Raw genomic sequence first — 19,354 nt, forward strand, 5'->3', positions numbered from 1 at the left:
AACACAACTGTGTTTAAGATACTAGTCGTATTATTCCCAGATTTTAGGCAGAGTAGAAAAATACTTACTATAGTACTGCATTAATAGTTGTAATATTTCCGAATATTCCATTTTTATATAAACTAATCATAATATAAATAATTAACTTATTCGTTTGAAAGCGCACCTAGTGTCTTGCGCACAGCTGTGCGTACGTTGTTTTTGGCAGGCTCCGTTGGTTTTTGGCCACAGAATTGCCGGAATTGAATGCGTATTTAAATATGGTTTGACTTTTTAGGTTCGCTCGTTGCGATTCACTGCAATTTCTTTTGGACAAAGCAAACACAAAGCCAAAACTTGTTGAGCGCGATTTTATTTATTTATTTATTTTCTCAAGAGTGGACTGGGCATAATAAACGCATTTCATCGGATTAGTTGCAGCTGCGAATTTTCACAGAAGCTCGCCAATTAATTCAACGTACTAAAGTCCTCCTCAGTAATTCATAATTAATGGCGGCGATTTTTGCACATTTGTTCGTGATTTCAGCGGGTTACAAATATCAGGGGGTTATGAAAATCAAAAAGTTTACATGGTTTTTAAACAGTTTGGGGTTATTAAAAATCATACTTCAAGTGCCGCAAAACTATTGATGCCCACATAAAATGTGTTTCATAATCCGGCTAGTAATCAATATTAGTTGTAGGTCAAGGGTCAGCAGAACATTAAGTACATCAACTGGAAAAATGCATTCAAAACAAATGTAAATGTAAATAATAACTAATCAATTAGTCTTAGGCCAGGTGTTTATTTCGCCCGCTTAAATCGGTCATTATTCATGGTTAGATTAATTCATGTTTATTGCCGAGTTGTTATTGCAAATAGTAACCAAACTGCAAAGAGAGCTGTAATTAATTTTTGTTAAATTTCCCCAAGGATCCCGGATCCTTAAAATGCCTTTGTTCTGCACTATTTAATTAAGCATTTATGCCCATATCCCAGTTCATCAATATTAACGCTCATCTGCCTCGGGGCCACACGCCAGCCAGACTCGGTTTTAATTGGCCGAATATATACTGCTCATTCGGACGGATCCACTCGTCTGAATGTGCCACTCGATGAGGGGCTCTTGAGGCACACCAGCCCGCTGCCACGCCCCCTGCAATGGCAACCGCAGCGCCGCCCCCTGCAGGCCTATCTGAGAAATGCATCTGCAGCAGTGTCTGCCATTCGAGATGGAAGCGATTGAATCGTGCAGCACAGTGCCTGCCCCGAACCGGACAAACCGGACATTTCCGAAAGAGTTAGACATCCCAGTTAGGCTTCCTTTTGTCCAAAACGTATTGGAGTCACTAACTTTGAGCATTTGGTCCATTTGAGTTTCGTTGATAAAGATACAAAGTAGGTACAATATTAAATAAGAAAGCGAAGACTTTCGGCAGCGAATGTGTTTCGCATCGCTTATTTGAAATATCTCACTTGCTGATTGGCGTAGCTTATTTTTAATTCTGCCATTGCCTCGCCGCGGCTATTTTATTCAAAATTAATCACGAAACAGAAATGAGAAATGTTTCATAATGGATCGGTGGATAGGATAGGTGCTTGGCTGGATGGGGGTGGTCGCTGGCCAGTCGATAAGATAAGCCCAAATGCGATAGAGAGACCCGACGACTTAAGGCCTGAAGTAGGTATTCCGGGGACAAGAGCTCTACAAGCCCCCCTCCCAAAAAAAAGAAGAGAATTATACAATGCAAACAGTAGATAACGCGGAAGTTTATTCGAGCGTGTGACATAACCGGGTGTCCACTGTAGTTCGATCAGAAACTGATTGACGTGTGCCTGTTCCCTGGCGACATTGCGACTGCGAGAACCAATGGAATTTACTTACCCCTTATTCATAAGACGGAACCCATAAAAATCTTGACGATTAGATCGATTAGATTTGGTTCTACAGCTTTAGATATTGATTAGTGATTACAATTTCTCCATTCACTGAACGGTTTTGCTTTTCTAACTAGAGCTAAGCTGGAGAAAAAAGCACATGTATAAATGTGATTGGAAAATTAAGGCGATTTTAATATGGGGCCATGTCTGCGACAAGGACAACAGGATAATTGCGAGAAGGGAAAATAAATGCTGCCACATGTGTCTCCAATTTGCATTTAAATGGAAATAAAGTGGAAATGTTCGATGCAAACTTCTTTTTGCTTACATTTCTTGGCTTTTATGAATCACATTTGCAAGGCAAATAAAACAGCAAGCTATTCATTTATTTGCAGTTGAATGAAAATGCTTTCCAAATGAATCACTCGCGGAATATCAGAATCGGTTTTAAAAAGTCAGGCCCAAAAGCTTATTCCCATTCCTTCACTTAGCTTTTTTACTCATTTCTTATATTTAACAGCATTTCCAATTATGCAGACATTCATTAGCCACTGAATCCTTTACCCATTCTTTGACTATTTTGCTGATGGGACATTCTCCGTTTGATGGTTCATTTATACCCATTCCCATGCGACACGAACTCCAATTGATTGAAATGTAATTGACAGCTTCCCCTAAGTAGCACCCCCTGCTCTCGCTCCCCCTTCCCCCAGTTGAACCCCCATTTTACATCGAAACACACACACACTCACACACAGATATCCACGATACAAGTCGCAGCTGTTAATGCAAGGCTAGTCATGTGCTTCGATTTATCGACAGCATTTCTATTTGTACTTTTGCCACAAAATATTTACACAATTGACAGCTGCTTCTGTTCAGTGCCCATTTCCCCTTGCCACTGCCCCTGCCCCTGGCCCTGTCCCTCCTTTTCATCGCTTTGCCCCTCCGGCTTCCACCCATTGGATATGTGCTGGTGAGGCTGCTCCATGTGCTCTGCTCCTCTTAGCAAATGAATTATCTAAGCTTATTGTCACATAATCTCTGTCAACATGACGGGGGGAACTTAAAATACCCTCCGCGGAATGCTAAGCTTTTATTCCTTGGTTTATGGACCGGGGAAACCTGTTTTTGGGTGACATTTTAATAGGGTTTTCGCCAGGAAATTCGGAATTTAAGTTGATGAACATCTGAAGTCGAGAAATGTAAATTAAATACGCACAGGTTTTCTTTGGCACAAGCAGTTCGTGGAAATCCCTTTAAAATGCGAAATAAAAGTAAAAAGAATTTTGTTGTTTTGCTAAGTTACAATGCTATTGTGTACATGGTGCGTATACGTTATATTTCAAAACACTCTCAAACTGTTCAACTACAAATAGTTAATACGAACTGTGAGGAAAAGAGTATTCTTGTGTCTTGATTAAGTAATTCTTAAATTTTTCTGCTCTCGGTGTGTGTGCAATTGTGCGTATACGTAATATTTCAATTTACACTTATTTCAGAGCTCGCCCCGGCTGTACTTTCCCATTCTCCCCGCGACTTTCCTTCGCTTTTATTTGTGTGAGACTATTAAGCACGCCAGGGGAATTTCATTACAGCTCTGCTTTTATTTTGTATATTTTACATTACTTGCCACACCCAGTGGAGTTCGCAAAGAACGCTGTCTAACTTCAAATCAGCTGAAAAGTTTTGTAATTAAATAGCAAACGAATGCGTTGATAAGAGCCACTTGGCGACAAGTTCAATCAATCATTGACATTCATATTCAATGTACATTTTGTGTCGTGTTCTGTTTTCCGTTGGCCAAGACAACGGACGGTGTACCAAACGCCATAGATTATCGCCATTATCGATGAGCCAAATTTGCATAGGGAGTCAAGAACAAATCGAAATTGACAATCTGTTGGAAGCCATTTCCGTTTTGGCTCTGCTGGCTAATGGTTAAAATTAACGCCTAAAATTTGTGACAACTGGTCAGTGGCACTCGCAAATGATGGATGCATTTTGCACTTGGGCCGAGCAAAGTCAAATACCGAATATCTGAAAAGTCACGGGGTATAGTTAGTTGTTTAAAAGTTTTTTTTTTAGATTTAAAGGTGAAAAAACCAAAACTATAGACAATATCACAGTTTTTAATTAGCTTTATATTCACAATTACTTTTCCAGATTTTTCACTTCTTTTACACATTAGTACTAACATAAACAGCCATAAACAATTAAGGCTTTCATCTTTTGTGTATAACCAAACATAAACAGCCATTAATAAAAAAAAAGAGTTGTGCCGAATAATGAGCATTCTATTTTAAACAGTTCGGAGCCCATTTTATTGGCCACTTGGAAATATTTTTTGTATTTTGCCCATAAAATGTGGTTAATAAAATAGAATCGAATTAAAATTTTTCAAAATTCAGAAAGTCTTAAAAATGTGCATGAAGAGATTTCGAGTGGCTATTTTATCTTCCACGAAAGTGGCCATCCATCAAATGTTTATCGAGTGCTTTCCGTTTTGATTGCTAGCTGACATTGCGCATACGACCTGTTATCTGCTCGAATTAACGAAATAATTGAATTCGATTGTTTGATTTTCCAGCTGCTATTCAATGGCGATTTTTACACCCAGCACACAGAATCTTCGCCATCGATTTCTCGGCGTGAAAATTGTTCGAATTTCTTTATTTTTTTTGCCAGCCATGTCCCCCAACCGTCTGCCCCCTTGCCGCGCCCACTCGCCCCTCAGCGATTCGCTTTCCACTTGAGCCATCGATTTTCGATTTTCCAGCTGCTGGGCCTCAGTTTTTCCTCGTTCCCATTTGGATAGCCTCCCTTTTTATATATTTTTTTCTTTTGCCCTTCTTTTTTGGGTCGCTTAAAACAAATAAACGAAATAAAAGTGGGGTATGCAGGTCATGTCACTTGTCTCTGTTTCGATTTTAATAATTAACAACCGAAAATGACGCGAAAATACAAGGTTCTTTTTTAGCATAAACGTGTGCAAATTAATTTTTATTGAGTACACAAAAAACATTTGATAAATAAATAATTCGAAAACATTAATACAACGAAATGTTACGTTATACTTTATTTATAATACAAAATTGGCACTAAGTGCGCTCCGCTTATTTCGCTTTCGATTGTTTCCTTTTGATCTGCAATTTGAAATCAATTTCGAAGGCAGTCACGTGTGGAAAGACAATGCGACACACATGTTCATCAAATTTACATTAGGATTCATCGTCCAGATTCGCATTTTGGATTTTTGTGGCTTTGGGGCATGGGGCATGGGGCATGGGGCATCGGTTCCCGGTCGATTCCAAATTAAAGGGTCTTTGATTGGGCACGGTTTCTGGGCCGTTGGATGGGGGACAGCCGCGCCTAATCATATCGTTTGGGAGGAAACTCGTCCAGGAACATGTGCAGTTGTCAGTCGAAATTAATAATCGAACCTGGGAGCATGTAAATGGGCCGCAGCTGTCGCATGGAGACGCACATTGGACCAATTGTGGTCTGATTTTGTGGCCAAAATAATTTGCGTTTATGCAATGCAATTTGCAACGCATCAAGCTAGCATGTTCAGCCCCAGAGTCTTAGGTCTTCCCTAAGTTCGCATGTGGCAATTGACCTTAGCATACAAAGTTCTAATTGAATTCTAAACGAGAATAGATATGCCCGTTGAAATCCTGAATAATTACAATGGCGATGTGTCAATAGCACAGATGTCAATCGTCGGGCATTCCAATGAATTTACATCAATGGTTCATGTGAAGGATTTCACTAATCGCAAGAATCGGAAGCTTCTTAAATCTCAAAAAATTATTTTATGAGCTTGCCTTTTTAATAATAATAACTTACTTTCATGTTGAGGCAAAGGGTCTGTGCAGTAAATCTTTAAAAGTATCTTAATGCCGTCCCATGATTTGCATAAACTTTGGCTCTTTACCAAAGAGCCATTCTCCCCATTGCCCACTCTGAATTCCTTTTGTTTTGTGAACGGAATTTGTCAACCCTTTCCCTTCAGCCAGCTGGATTTTGATTTGGATTTTATACAGCCTATAAATACATACATATATATGTTTCTTCTACCTGTTGGGTATGAATTTTGAATGAGTTTTTGATTGGCTTTCGACATCCATAAGCCTGAGACTGTAATAGAATGCAAAAGTTTTAGCCCACCACAGACTGTGTGCCAACTTGGCTTTTGGTCAGCAGTGTTGGATATATGCGAAATAAAACATATGTATGTATCATGCATTTTGCAGAGTTGGACAAAGTTGTGATAATAATTAATTAGGTTGGAGTTGGTCTGTGAAAACTTCATTCTGCGGAAAAAACAACCAGCAAAGAGAGGGGAAATTACAATTTAATAACGCTTAAAAGAGATTCAACGAATTTATGTTTTGTTAACACAACCGAATTTACAGTGGCGAGCTGCAAATATGCAGCATTTATTTTGGCAAATAGGGAACAGAAATTAATTTGTCATATAAATATTCAACAGGGCAATGCAAAATACTAGGTAAATTCGATTGTGTCCAGTAAATATTTAAACAACTATTAAAAGCCAGTAAGCTGAAAATGTGAAATGTGTTAGCAGCAATGACAGAATTTTCAGGGATCTTGGCCGGCATTATGGCGACGAAATCCGAGTGAAATCCAAAGCCAAACTGAAAATGAATTATAGAAGAGATAATGCCGCGCGACAGCTAATCCAGTAAGAGTTATCGCCCTCGCATTTTTGGCCCATATGCGATAGCCGGTTGATGTGCATGTTATTATTATTATTATTATTTCCCGCGTCGTTCCTTTTTTCTTCGGCTGCTCTCCAAATAAGCTGATAAGCAGATAAGGGCTGTAAAAAAAATGGAAACCAAAAAAAGCAACTGCGAAAGAAGCAACGAGTACAAATAACTTGTTAACATGACTTTGATTGTGATTTATAGGACACAGACCATAAACTTATCGCAGCTAGACTGTGAAAAAAAGAAGAACAAAATAGAATAATTGTAAACTAATCGGAAACGTGTCAGCATTGCCGATTGCCTATGCATATTTTGGAGATATTTCGGACTTGCATGAAAAGTTGTTGCTTTCATTTCGAATATTATTGCAGATTACAGGTCAAATCAAATATAATAAGTATTGACTTGTTGTTTTACACACAACATCGGCTGCTTTCCAACACTTTAAGCTGATTTAATTTTATGCTTCGTTCATGAATTGAGAATCAATTTAAAGCTTTAAGGGATTGCGCATTGCAGTTATTAAGATTATTCGAGCAAAATGAAACGTTTCTCTTTGGGAAAACAATTTAATTGCACAGCACCACAAATCGGGCCGAAATCCTTATTTATCCATTCCAATCAATCGATGGGGCGCATCCTTTCGGCTGTCTTCGCATTCCGGCCACGCCCACGCAGGAGATGGCAAGTGGTGGGCGTAAGTCTCGACTTTGTGATGCAAATAATTGCCAAGTTTTAGCCGCAAACAAGCATCCCGAGTACTGAAAATGCAACAAAGTAGAGTGCAACTTTCCTGCCCTAATTGAATTAAGCGAAAGTTTTGAATTATCGGGGGTGGGGGGTAAGGGGGGTCCTTGGTGTTGGTGGGGAAAGTGCCAAATGGAAAATAGAAAATGAAAAAGTTGCCGCTGAGTTGCCGGTGGCAACAACATTACACACCGTCCATGTAATTAAGTCAGCCACTGACCAGCTTCAACTAACTTTTCAACCTATTGTAGCCATTGCACCCATAACTGAATGCACTATGAAAAATTAACAAATTAAGAGGATAATCGTCATTTTGGTTAATTATAGTAACAAAACAATGGTAACCTTTTCATGGAAACTATCTTAAAAATATTTATATTTGTCAGCTATTAAAAACTAAAAACACTAATATTTTATTACATATTTTGTGCTGCCTGCCAATTTTAAGTTCAAAATAGTTGCGACATTTGTACTTTGTTTAGTTGACAATGCAATACATTGTTTAGCACACTTTTAGGCACTGACATTTCGGAATCAGACTTGTACAACAACTTAACTTCGCTACAATATATTTAACATGTATTTAGCATATCTCTAAAATCAGTGTCAACCAGACAAAAGCAAGTACTTATTATACGATACCATTTTTGCTTGTTGAATGTATGCATTTTCACACGACTACGTGTTAGGACGAAAGCCAATTATGAGCAGGAGCTTGGGTCTCGAGCAATTTTCCAGCGTTCATTTGCAGACAGCTGGTGGTGCAGTGGGTGGTGCTGTGGGTGGTGCCTCTCAACCACACGTCGACAATTCCACTCAGCTCTAGTAGCTTCGCTTAGCCCGGCTTTTGGCCCTGTTTACGTGTCAATCGAAAGCAGTGGTCTGGGTTAAGGGGGCCGCAAGAGCCCCATTGTTTCGCTGCCCTTTTGCATGTTACGTTATGATTACTTTGCTACCAGCCAGCCACCAACCACCCACCGCCCGCCGCAACCTGCCACGCCTCCCTTGGCAACTATAATTTCGAGGCGAGAAAAGTTTAAAGGGGTAGCTTCAATCAAGTTCGATAATCGACTTTCACTGGTTGCCTTAGGTAAGCAGGATTTTATTTTTGAGGGTCCTTGAATTTCGACGTTATTTTTGCGTTTTTGGATTAGCATTAAAAACTCAATTGGTTGCACTTTCTAGAGTCCAAAAACGGTTTTAAATAGCTTTCAATTATCTTTTAAACATCCAGACTTAATGCTTTCCACTAAGCAAAAACTCAAATAAGTTGCGCAAAATGCTGTGGACTCCTTTCTTCTATGATAAATGAACTCCATTTGCAACTACTTGAAAACAAAAGTTTCGCAAGCCGCAAATTACTTTTAGTTTGCCTGATTCTAATGGCAAAGAGCGAGGGCTGTTAAAAAATGCATTCGCCGGATACTTTTTTCGCTTAACGAAAGCCGAAATGAAAGTTTCGAGCAGGTGTAATTGCATTGGATTCACCTGATCGATCATTCGATTGCAAAGTGCAGGGCAAGTGGAAAAGGTGCAAAAGAAGGGGCAAATGGACGCGTGTCAATTTGATTTAATAATGAATGGCACTTGCAGAAGTTTTTTCAAAGAGGTGAAAACTTTTCTCTGCCTAGATTTTCAATGCCGCACTGCTCATTGGCTCACCGCTGCTCGTTTGTTGATTCGTGAAGCTTTTATGCCTTTTCTGTCGACATTTTATTGGGCTTTCTCTCATCATTATACGCAATGTGGCCCGCAAGTCTTTCATCATTTTTATTCGGTACCTCGTTTATTTTATTTTTGGCTGCCCGCAGCGTATTCAAAAATTTATCAATTCTTGCGGCGAGCCAAGCCATAAATTACCTTTAGAGTGAAAAATCTTTCGGCATTTTTTTCAATATAAATAACCATACAAGGCATACATTGAATTATGTAATGCTCTATATGCGATTTATCAATTTTTGAGACTCCATTTTTTCGTATGTACACTTTTGAGTTAAAGAGAGGCGCTTTTTCTTCTGTTTTACATGATTAATGGCGTGTGTTCAGCCCCTGGAAAAGTTGAATTTTCCTTACCCTGAGCGAGCACATAATGAGCACTGTCATTAACTTGTTTTATGTCGCCTAATCAAGTTGCTTTTTGCCTGACCAGTGCGAGAGTTGGTTTTTGCGACCTTGGACTTGCGTTCGGCAAACAAATTAACCAGGCATGAAGGAAAAACTAAGAAAAGGCGGTGGAAAATCCGGGGAAAGCTGTGCTGAATGTGTTTGTGCCGCGAGTATCGGCAATTAAAGGCACACGAAATGGCTGGCCCAAATGGACTTAAGTAGTTGTAGTTCGCCAGTGACTAGCCTTCTATATTATAATTCAATATAAAGAAGCATATATTTTACACACCTGGCAAACGCGAATGCAAACAAAGCCTAAGTGATTAGGATAGTAAAAACCAGGCAGCAATAAGCATATTTATTGTTTCCGGGGCCACAGTGCGTATGAGCGATGTTGAAACAACTCGTGCACTCATATTTGTTTTCGTCGCGCCGTTGTGCTCGCTGCTTCGCCCGGGCATGTCCTTACCCGGGGTCTCCTTAAGTGTCCACTTCCTAGCTGGGATCACTAAGCTCCTCGACTGTTATGCGATGTCCTTGCTGACTGTTGCCCGGAGTTTCTGAGCTGGCGAGCTTCTGAGTTTCTGCTGGAGCCATTAACGTTGATGCGCTTAATGCCAACGCACACATGGCCACATCCTCGCGCAGATACCAACACAGACTGAGATATTTATGTGTGTGCTTATTATCCTTATCGCATGTTTCGTAAGAAGTTAGCGAGAGTGCGAGTGAGTGTGCTCGCAGCGGATGGCTGGCAAATGTCAAGCGACGCCAATGAAGCTACACTCACCAAAAGGGTACACACGAAAAGGTCACCCAAAAATCTCAATAAAACAATATCTAGAGGCAATAATATATGACTAGCTAAGATGCACACTATGAACACTGTTAGTGTATTCTGGTTTTGGCCTTTCGTTTTCATTCGTCAAATGATAGCGATTGACAGAAAGTCGACAGTTTGGATGGCTGTCACTCGTTGGTCCTTCGTTCGCTGTCCTTCCTCTCGCTGTTTTTTGTTCCGTTCTGTTCCAGTTCCTGTTTTGTCCTCCACTTGGTTGTAGTTTATGCAAAATATTTGCCCTCCGCCCCACAGTCTCCCACTGTGTTGCCATGTTGACAACTTAATATCAGAGCAACAAACAAAAAAATACAGAAAAACCAAATAAAAATACTCATTCGACCGCCGGAAAATCCTCAACAGAGAAGGGAAAGTGGGCGTGGTAAATGCCATTGGGTGCACTGCTCGTTTGATGAGATTACATATGTACGTATGTCTTCGGCTTCAAAAGGCCGTGAAAATGTTTTCATACTGCAACTTTAGTCGGCCAATCACTGGTCGAAAAAGAGAAAATTTGTGATAGGAATTTTTAATTTAATTTGCAACTTTTTTGATGCAACTCATTCCAAAAATGTCTCCTTGAACCAGCTCACTTTTTCACATTTTATTGTTGATAAAGTCCTTGAAAGAGCAGACCAACCAGAGCAGCTAGCCCAAGTGCTCTAGGCTCAATTGCTGCCTCTGCATTCTGGCAGCTAATCGAGTTTACACGCTTTTCCGGGGGTCAGGGGTTAAAGGTGGGCGAGACAAGGAGGGGATGGGCTGGCTTTCCGCGCAACGCAAAATTGTTGACAAGAGTTCTTTGATGGCTGCAGGTTACAGTTACCGTTACGGCAACGTGGGACAGAAACCAACCCAGAATCCAGATGAGAACGCTCGAAATTAAAAAAAATCTAATAGAACGTAAAAAACCGATTGAATCGGGGGTGATGGCTGCAATTTGAGTGGAAAAAAGGGAAAAATGTTCATAAATTAAAAATATTAGCCATGTTGCCCGACTATTTTTTATGAAGAGTCGAGTACCCTGGCAAACACTTTCTTCCGCTTAGCTTTTCCGTCATTAAAGCAAACATACTTCATTGTAATTTGAACTCTTGTTTGTAAGGAGTATGAGAATGTAATGTGTTGCCACATTAGCTTTTAAGACATTATTCATAACGACTTATGATTCCGGGCCATACTCGCATATTCTTTTCCCTTTTACTTCACCTGAGGGTAATTTCACCCCTCAGTATCTCTTTTATGTTTTTCCTAGCCTTCATATTGATTTCGAGAGGAAATTGCTGCAAATAAACTGTGATGGCGGTATTTATGTATAAGACAAACAAGATGCTCCTGCAATTTTTGTCAACAGGTTGTCTTCTGACAGCCGCCAGCATATTTGGCTTACATAAAACCTTTATATAGAAGACGGTGCTAAACATGTCCACAGTAAAAAAAAAACATCTGCTTTTCAGTTTTCTTTCTCCCTAACTATGTTTTTATTAACAAAAATCCATAGATGATATATTACTTTTTCTCCAAAGTTCATATGCTTGCAGTTGAAAATGTAAAATATTAATTTATGTTATTTGCGTGTTGCAAGTATATGCTAAGTTCGATTTGACACCTGTAGTTCTTATTTTCTGCGAACCATTAAGCCGGTAGTAAACTCTTCATATTTCTCATAAACGTATATCCAAAGGCCGGGAAAATTCTTTATGTTTGCCTTCCTTGCGTTTTTCCGGGCACACAATAACTTTTTAATGAACATCGTTAACAATAACGAGCACAAATCAGTTTTCATATTGTCGAATGGCCCCTGGGTCTTTCACCTGTTTTCCCTGGGTTCCACTTTCCATTTTCCACAAGCCACCCTCACCCCTCACCCCCTCACATCCAACTAATGGGTCCGTTTGCTGACCCTCGAGCGTGTGTGTGTGTGAATTTAATTTGCCTCCTAATTTGTATGAATATTTTGTTTGTGTGTGTGTTTTCGGGAGTGAGGCACAGTGAGCTCTGCTTTAGCCCACCCACCCCTTTTCGTGGCAACCCTTGCCACTTCCCCTAACAATGCTCAAACAGCTTCCGCTTCCGCTTTTTCCTGCTTATTTGTTTACCTCCCGTGGAGGGCAAGTCTGGTGTATAAGTGTTCCCAGCTCGCTGAGCACACGAGCCACAACAACTGCGGAAACATGGAAAGAAATTCAGAGCTCTGACTAAAGTAATTGATTCTTTTCCGTTTTTTATGTTTTTTTTTTTATAAATAGAAAAAAATAACTTTCGCCAACTTTTGAAGAGTTTCAAGAGTTGCATAAAGACTCGAAATTTATTTAATTTGTATTTTACAAAGAAAAGTGCACTTGTTTCGCTCGCCTGACATTGACACGCTGCTGAGCAAGTGGCTCCGACGTGGAGGGATGGTTAAATGTGGCAAAAAACACTTCATAATTTAATTAGTGCTGGCAGCCTCGTTCCCATTTACCAAGTAGCGATGCAGTTGGAGAAGCAGGTGGAAAGATGTGGCAAAGTCAAAAGAATGTATCTTTTGGGCTTCAGGCCATACATATTTCAACTACGAATCGTTTTTCCTTTTTGCACCACGTACTGTCAGGTAAAAGTGAACAATTAATAATTCCAATAAAAACAAATCCCGCTCACGTTCAAGTGAAGCACGCACAAAACATAAAGAGCAAACAAAGAAAGCCATTCCCCTCAAGGGTTGAAGAGGAGATCGGGAAATGGGGGCGTGGCCGAAGAGCAAATGAAAATTCCGCTCACTGACATAGAAACATAAACAGAAGACGGGAAAAGCAACAGACGACCACACAGCGCAGGAATATGAAATGTTGTCAGAGAAAAGAGGCGAGCAACAAAAGGAAAATTCGAGGCGAGGAAAATGGAAAAGCGGATTAAAGTGGAGCAAAATCCTATGAAAAGTGCGAGGCCAAAAAAGAAAAGAAAAAAACCATTTCGCACACCTTCAAGGCGAATAGTTTCGGCAAAAAAGTAGCAGAAGGTAAATAATAAATATAATAAACAAATAAATAATAAAAGTTGCAAAAATATAAGCCACTCTTACAGAGCAAGGAAAGTAAACAAACGAAAGAAAAAATGAAAGCTTGATTTTTTATAATTATAATTGCTCAATTTTCCGCTTGATAGATCTTAGATGTTTTTGAAGGACAGCTGTTGTGGAAAAATAAATAAATATAAACTTACAATTGGGCGGCTACAATCTCATATGAATATACAGCATTTGGGAAATCTGAGCGTCTTCAATGTGGAATCTTTAACTGGCACAATTACTTTTAAGCTGAGCTGCCAATGAAACCTGAGTGGCCACAAAAAACGAACAAGGAACAGTATCAGTTCCGCAAGTTCTGCTTGGATCATAAGCCAAACGCTTCAAGTGAAAACAAAAAGTGAACAAAAAACAACAACAGGAGCAAACTTTGCCTCAGCTTTCACTCCCCCCGCCCCCGTGACAAAGTTCTTCCGTCTCGTTTCTTTGTCTTCGCTTTTTCTTTCATCTCGCCCGACCGCTTGTCATTCACCTTTTTGGCCAACAGAGCATGCATCTTCAGCTTGCTGTGTGTGTTAGAGCGGGAAAATTGGGGGTGGGGCATTGGGAAAACTCCGCCTATCACCTGCGCATTTTCCGGCAGGATTGTTCACTTCTTCGTCATTTCATATTTATATTTGCTGTAGTCCTTGTTATTCATTGAATTACTATGTAATTGCCTCCAATGGGGAGCAGGACCCCCGAGGATTCCTCGGCACAGCATTCGCCTTAAATCGCCTTAAAAAACGTGAAAGAGCAGCGATGGCAAACAATTTATCGGGTTGGCCATGTGTGAGCTTGAAGTGCCTATAAATATTTTGATAGCAGTAACTGGAAAAATGAGCAAAGCCGAAGGCAGACACACTCACCTGTCCATTCTCCCAGTCAGCCAGAGCCACCTGATAAGGCCACCACAGGCGGCACTCGCTAAAAAACATTGCCTATTTATGGGGGGCCATAAAAGTGAACCATGGGAATATTGACAGCTGTCGGTCGAATGATGGCGGAGCACAGAAATTACTTTGGCTTTTTAAATCTCTTTTGAATGTAGCCAAATGTGAAATTTCTGGCATTCCTTTTCAGCTTTTTGTGGTGTTTACTGTACCTGTCCTAACGGAACAATTCGCCACAAAAGCTCGACCCGAGCGCACTCCTGCTCATTTTAGACCGCTTTCTCCCGTTTGCAAGGCAAATGTTTGACTGCCCCTCCTGCATATGTGTGTGTGTGTCTCTCTGTGTGTGTGTGTGAATGCTGGAGTGAGTGTGTGTGTCATAGATACCAGATGCCCCCGCCCTTAGCCCTCAGACTTTCCTCTTTTGTGCAAAAGATCAACACATGCCCCCAGCGAACTTGAACCGCCCCACTCTTTAAAGCTCTCTTGTTCAGGGCGAATTTCCCCAATCGATTTTGCATTTTTTCAACCCCACACTCTCGCCGGAAGAACTCGCTTTTTTTTTGGGGTCAGCTTTTTTGTGAACCCAGCGTTATTCTTTTCTCAATTGTTAACCTCCTTGCCGAAAAATGTTGCATGCCATGTTGTGACCCGACTCTCGTTCACCTACTTTTTAGGGGAAAAACTCGGGAAAACTCAATGGGGCGGGGATGAGTGACTGACTGACTGGCTGAATGACTGATTGATTAGGGGCGTGGTCGGCGAGGGGCGGAAGTTGCGTGCGAAGAAGTTGTTTTGGCCATTCTCACAATTCCCCAAAATGTTTCTATTATGGAAATTAATGGCAACTATCATGAAAGGCAAGTGGGCTAAAGATCGATTGGCAGTGAGCAAATAGTTTACAATAAATTAAAATTTGTTCACACTCAACCCAACTAGTTTTAAACTACATTAATGAAATGAAGTGTGTCTGAATATTAATTAAAATAATGCCTTTTATTTAATGTTTGCCAGAAGGCTCAGCATTTTCCTGAAAACCTGATAAACCTTGAACAAACACAAAAGACCGGGAGGCAAACAAAAAGGGTATCTCGCATAGCAGTGGGTAAATTGAAATGTGTACAAGCTGGGAAAAGAGCAATAAATAATGGTCGAAAGGGCTGTTTTTCATTTTGACCAAAAACCAAAACATAACCGCATTCGAGTGGCCTTAATACATTTTTTGTCACTCGCGGGCACAACTAAATGGTAAAGGCTTGCCCACTGGTTGCCCTTTTTATTTACGACATTTCGATTTTGCAAATTGAACTTTGAACTTTGGCGTGTGTCTCTGACAAGGCGCAAAGCGGCCGTAATCGAAATTTATTCTGTGCTGAGAAAACTCCCAACTCACCTTCCTCGACGCCCTAATTTCGCCAATTCCTAACCTATTTACTCCTTAGCTTAAAGCAACCCCAAGTCAGAATATATACGCATACCCCATACCCATTGTAATCATCAAATTGGTTTTGTGGCTTTGTGGTTCGGCTGCTCAGAGGGTCGCAAACTTCACCTCATTGTCTTCGACCTTCCAATTTAGCGATTTTAAAGCGACGGCACGCACAAATAAATTAAGCAAATTTATGGCCGGTCGACCGGCGGAACTCACCCAGTCGAAAAACGCACCTACCGAATACCGAATACCTCTCATTAACCCGCCGCATCTTCCAGCTGGAAAGCTGCAAACATTACGCTGGAAGCAGGATGCGGATGTTGAGTAACCCCTTTGGCCTCGAAGGACATGTGAAGAAGTTATGATATTAAATCAAAACTTTTAAGAGCTATGCCAGATTCATATCGCAAAAGTTTTGTTAATTTCTTGGGCTGCGTGTTGATTTTTATTTGGCTCATGGTCTTAAGGGAAAACGGCCTTGTCGCACTTGCAACTTTCCTGATTCTCCGCTCGGCTTTTGTGCCTTTAGTTTCGTCTTCTGTTTTGTGTCTTTGATTGTCGTACTGGCCTGTGCCACGCCCCCCGCCTTCTGTGCCTGCAGCTTAAATAGGCTTAAGTAATGTAGCCGGAAGTGGGTGGTGAACCGGGTGGCGGTGGGGAAAATGGAAAATGCTTAAAGCTTCTAACATTTCAGTTTCCTTTCACTCGCATTCCATTATTAATGGAAGTTTGATTGAATTGCCGGCACAAAGTAGCCTCTCTGACCTTTTCCGACTGCCAATTTACATCGTCCACTCTTTTTTTTTCTTTTGTTTTGTTTTGTTATCTCTATAGCCCTTCTCCACATTTCCCAGAAAAAAATAAAAACAAAAAATGCCCATTTTTTTGTTGACAAATTCACACAAATTAGCCGTTGCGAGTAGTGCATCCGTTTCGGCATCCATATTTTCCACCTGCGCCTCCCTCGGAAAATTCGATTTTCCGCTAGGCTAGAGATGGCAAACCATGCCATCCATCCATCGCTATGTGGAAAATGCATTAAAATTCTCTTACACCAGCCAAATTCACTTAGCCCGGCATGATGAGCACACAATGATGCAATAAGCCCGCGAGGGCGGTCGGGAAAGCCCGGAAAAGTGGGCGGAAAAAGCCGGAAAAGTGGGCGGAAAAGTGAAACACGAATTGTGATCTCAGTTAGACTCGACTGACGCGACGGCCGAAAGAGGCACAGTTCTAAAGACTAGTTTTGTATAGGTAGTTTCATTCGTCTTATGATTATAGCCACTTAAATTGGGAACTCAGCAGCAAATTAGTAGTCTAATTATGATTTCCTCTGGCATTTAATTGTCTACAAGCAATTTAAAATTTTCACGTACTAATATTTTCATGGGAAATAACGTTTGGGCCATTACATAAATTCGATTCGATTTGATTTGATTCGATCCAATTCGATCATAACCACCATTCCGTATCAATTACGCCAGTGGGAAATTGTGGCAATCATAGTGCATTATTGACGACGTTAATTGAGTTGGTTGGATAGTTGGAGGATTTTCCATTTCCCATTTTCCTATGCGGTATGAGTATGCACTGAATCTAGAAAGGTCAGCGTTGGGTTTTATCGTTTTTTTACATTATAATGCACTTTTTCGCTTGACGCCGCCGCTATCAAAGTCAATTTAAAGTACATTTATTTTTAATGCATGTCAGCACCGATGACCTTGGCCGTGAATTCCCTTTGATCGAAAGTAGAAGTGGGCATGTGTGCGGAAATTTATTTGGCAAATATAGGCTGTGCAGCCCGGTTTTCCAACCAACGCCGAAAATGTTAGGGAAAAGCCGCCAGGTTGAAGGTTAATTTATTTCCTTTTCATTCGACAGCTCTTCCATAATCCTCGAGGGGAAGGAGGAAATGGCAGTAGGAAATGGCAAAACATAAAATGGTTCTCAGGCCTAATTCTAAGGCCTAAACTTATTCCGAGCGAGGTCTTTAGAAATTATCTTCAAGATAAACGAATGGAATGTTGCATTGTGAATAGTGATTAGTTTGTTTTAGATTGTAAAAGATCTCTGCAGATATTTGCAAATTTAAAAGTGGCTTTAAGTCCGCCTTTAACTTGCGTCCCGAAGTCAAGAAGTCGTAAATTGTGGAAATTTTTAAGTCATCGGCCTGCCTTTTTTAGCACGCCGCCTGCTAAGGAAATTCATTGGGCAGGCATTGAAAGTGAAGTTGATATATGGCTAATGATGTTGACATGTGTATGGGTAATGGGCATGGGCATGGGTATGGAGAAAAGGCTTTGTTAACTATGCCACACACTCACACATGCACACCCGCAGAACGAGGGCGGCGAGGGCGTGGCAATCAACACATGAAGCTTATTGCTTTCGCCTTGTTTGCCGTAAATGCAAATTGGTTTTGTTGCCGCTCTGTTGTTCCCCTTGCCGCGCATTTGTTTGTTGGCGGAAAGGAAAGCGAGCGAAGCGGGCAAATCAAATCAAATATGCACTCTATATAGTCAAGGTGTAATAAATAACGTTGCAAATGAACAATCTAGGTAATCGCATCGATTGCAAGAGTATTATTATCATAGGAAATTTCTGGTGCAACTCAACCTCGATTGCAGGCAATTGAGTTGATCGAATCAGGGTAACAAAACTCAGTTTTCTGCCCGCTTGGTGGCAATTACTTTGAGTGGCAGGACCCCAAAAAAAAAAAAAAGAAAACCCGAATAGGTGAAGTGTCAACGGAATGCACAAAGAGATAAGTTGGGAAGAAGAATCCTGGCAGGCGAGCCTTCAGTTCGTGGTAAATTCCTATTCTACACTGAGCGAAGCGAACGATTTCGAAGGATTTCACACAGTCAGCACACATGAATGTAGCAGGAACTTCATCTATTCCAGCCCATTTTCAAACTTCTCATTCGCAATTCACAGAAAGGAAAATCTGTTGAAAGACTGCTAACGCGTTTTCTCTCAGTGTAAATTGTCGTCATTGTCGTTCCATTTCTCGTGCAACAAAGCGAGCAAAAGGTACCCATTTGCATAAAATTGCAGTAACATCCTTTCGGCCACTGTGTGTGTGTGTGTGTGTGTGTGTTGCAAGCGAATTGGCCATGTGTGCGTGGCTGTTGCACAAGATGTTGGCCGTTGTCCTCTTTGGTTGCCCCTTTTTGTTGTTATGTGACAGTCATTGCAACTTAACGAGTCCCGACCTTCAATTTTCCGACCATTTGGGTGACTTGCCGAAATAGTGAAAGGAGTTCCGCAAATCGCTGACCAAATAAGTTTAAGTAAGCATTTTTATGGACAAAGGATCAGAGGGTAGCGCTAATTACTTTCAAGCTTTAAGCACTTGACACATTTCAAGTAATTAGAAAATAACATGCATTTTTAATGGATTAATAGATTAAATCACATGTTTGATGACCGGCAATGGTTTTTCTTTGACCTTAAGCTTCCTTTTAAATGCATTTCCGCTAATGAAATCAAGTTGCATCTGATTGGTTTTCTCCGGTAAATATTGAAAAGCGGAAAGGGAAAAGGAAAGGGAAAGGGAAAAAGGACCTCAGACATTCGCGCAGAAATCTCGTGAAAAATTGCGTTTGAATCCTGTTGCCCCATTTCCTGCTTTCCATTCCCGTTCCACTTCAATCCCAATCGAAGGGAACTTCTCAAACGGAAGGGGTGAAATGAGC

At 40.7% G+C, this 19,354-nt stretch overlaps 1 protein-coding gene across 6 annotated transcripts in view; it reads left to right on the forward strand.

Annotated features, from left to right (window-relative positions):
* The window catches only part of LOC117148073 (cAMP-specific 3',5'-cyclic phosphodiesterase), a 93,608-nt gene that overhangs the window by 13,997 nt on the left and 60,257 nt on the right, over positions 1 to 19,354 (forward strand). The window lies entirely within an intron of this gene.

The sequence above is a fragment of the Drosophila mauritiana genome, chromosome X, assembly GCF_004382145.1.
Source record: "Drosophila mauritiana strain mau12 chromosome X, ASM438214v1, whole genome shotgun sequence".
Classification (NCBI taxonomy): Eukaryota; Metazoa; Arthropoda; class Insecta; order Diptera; family Drosophilidae; genus Drosophila; species Drosophila mauritiana.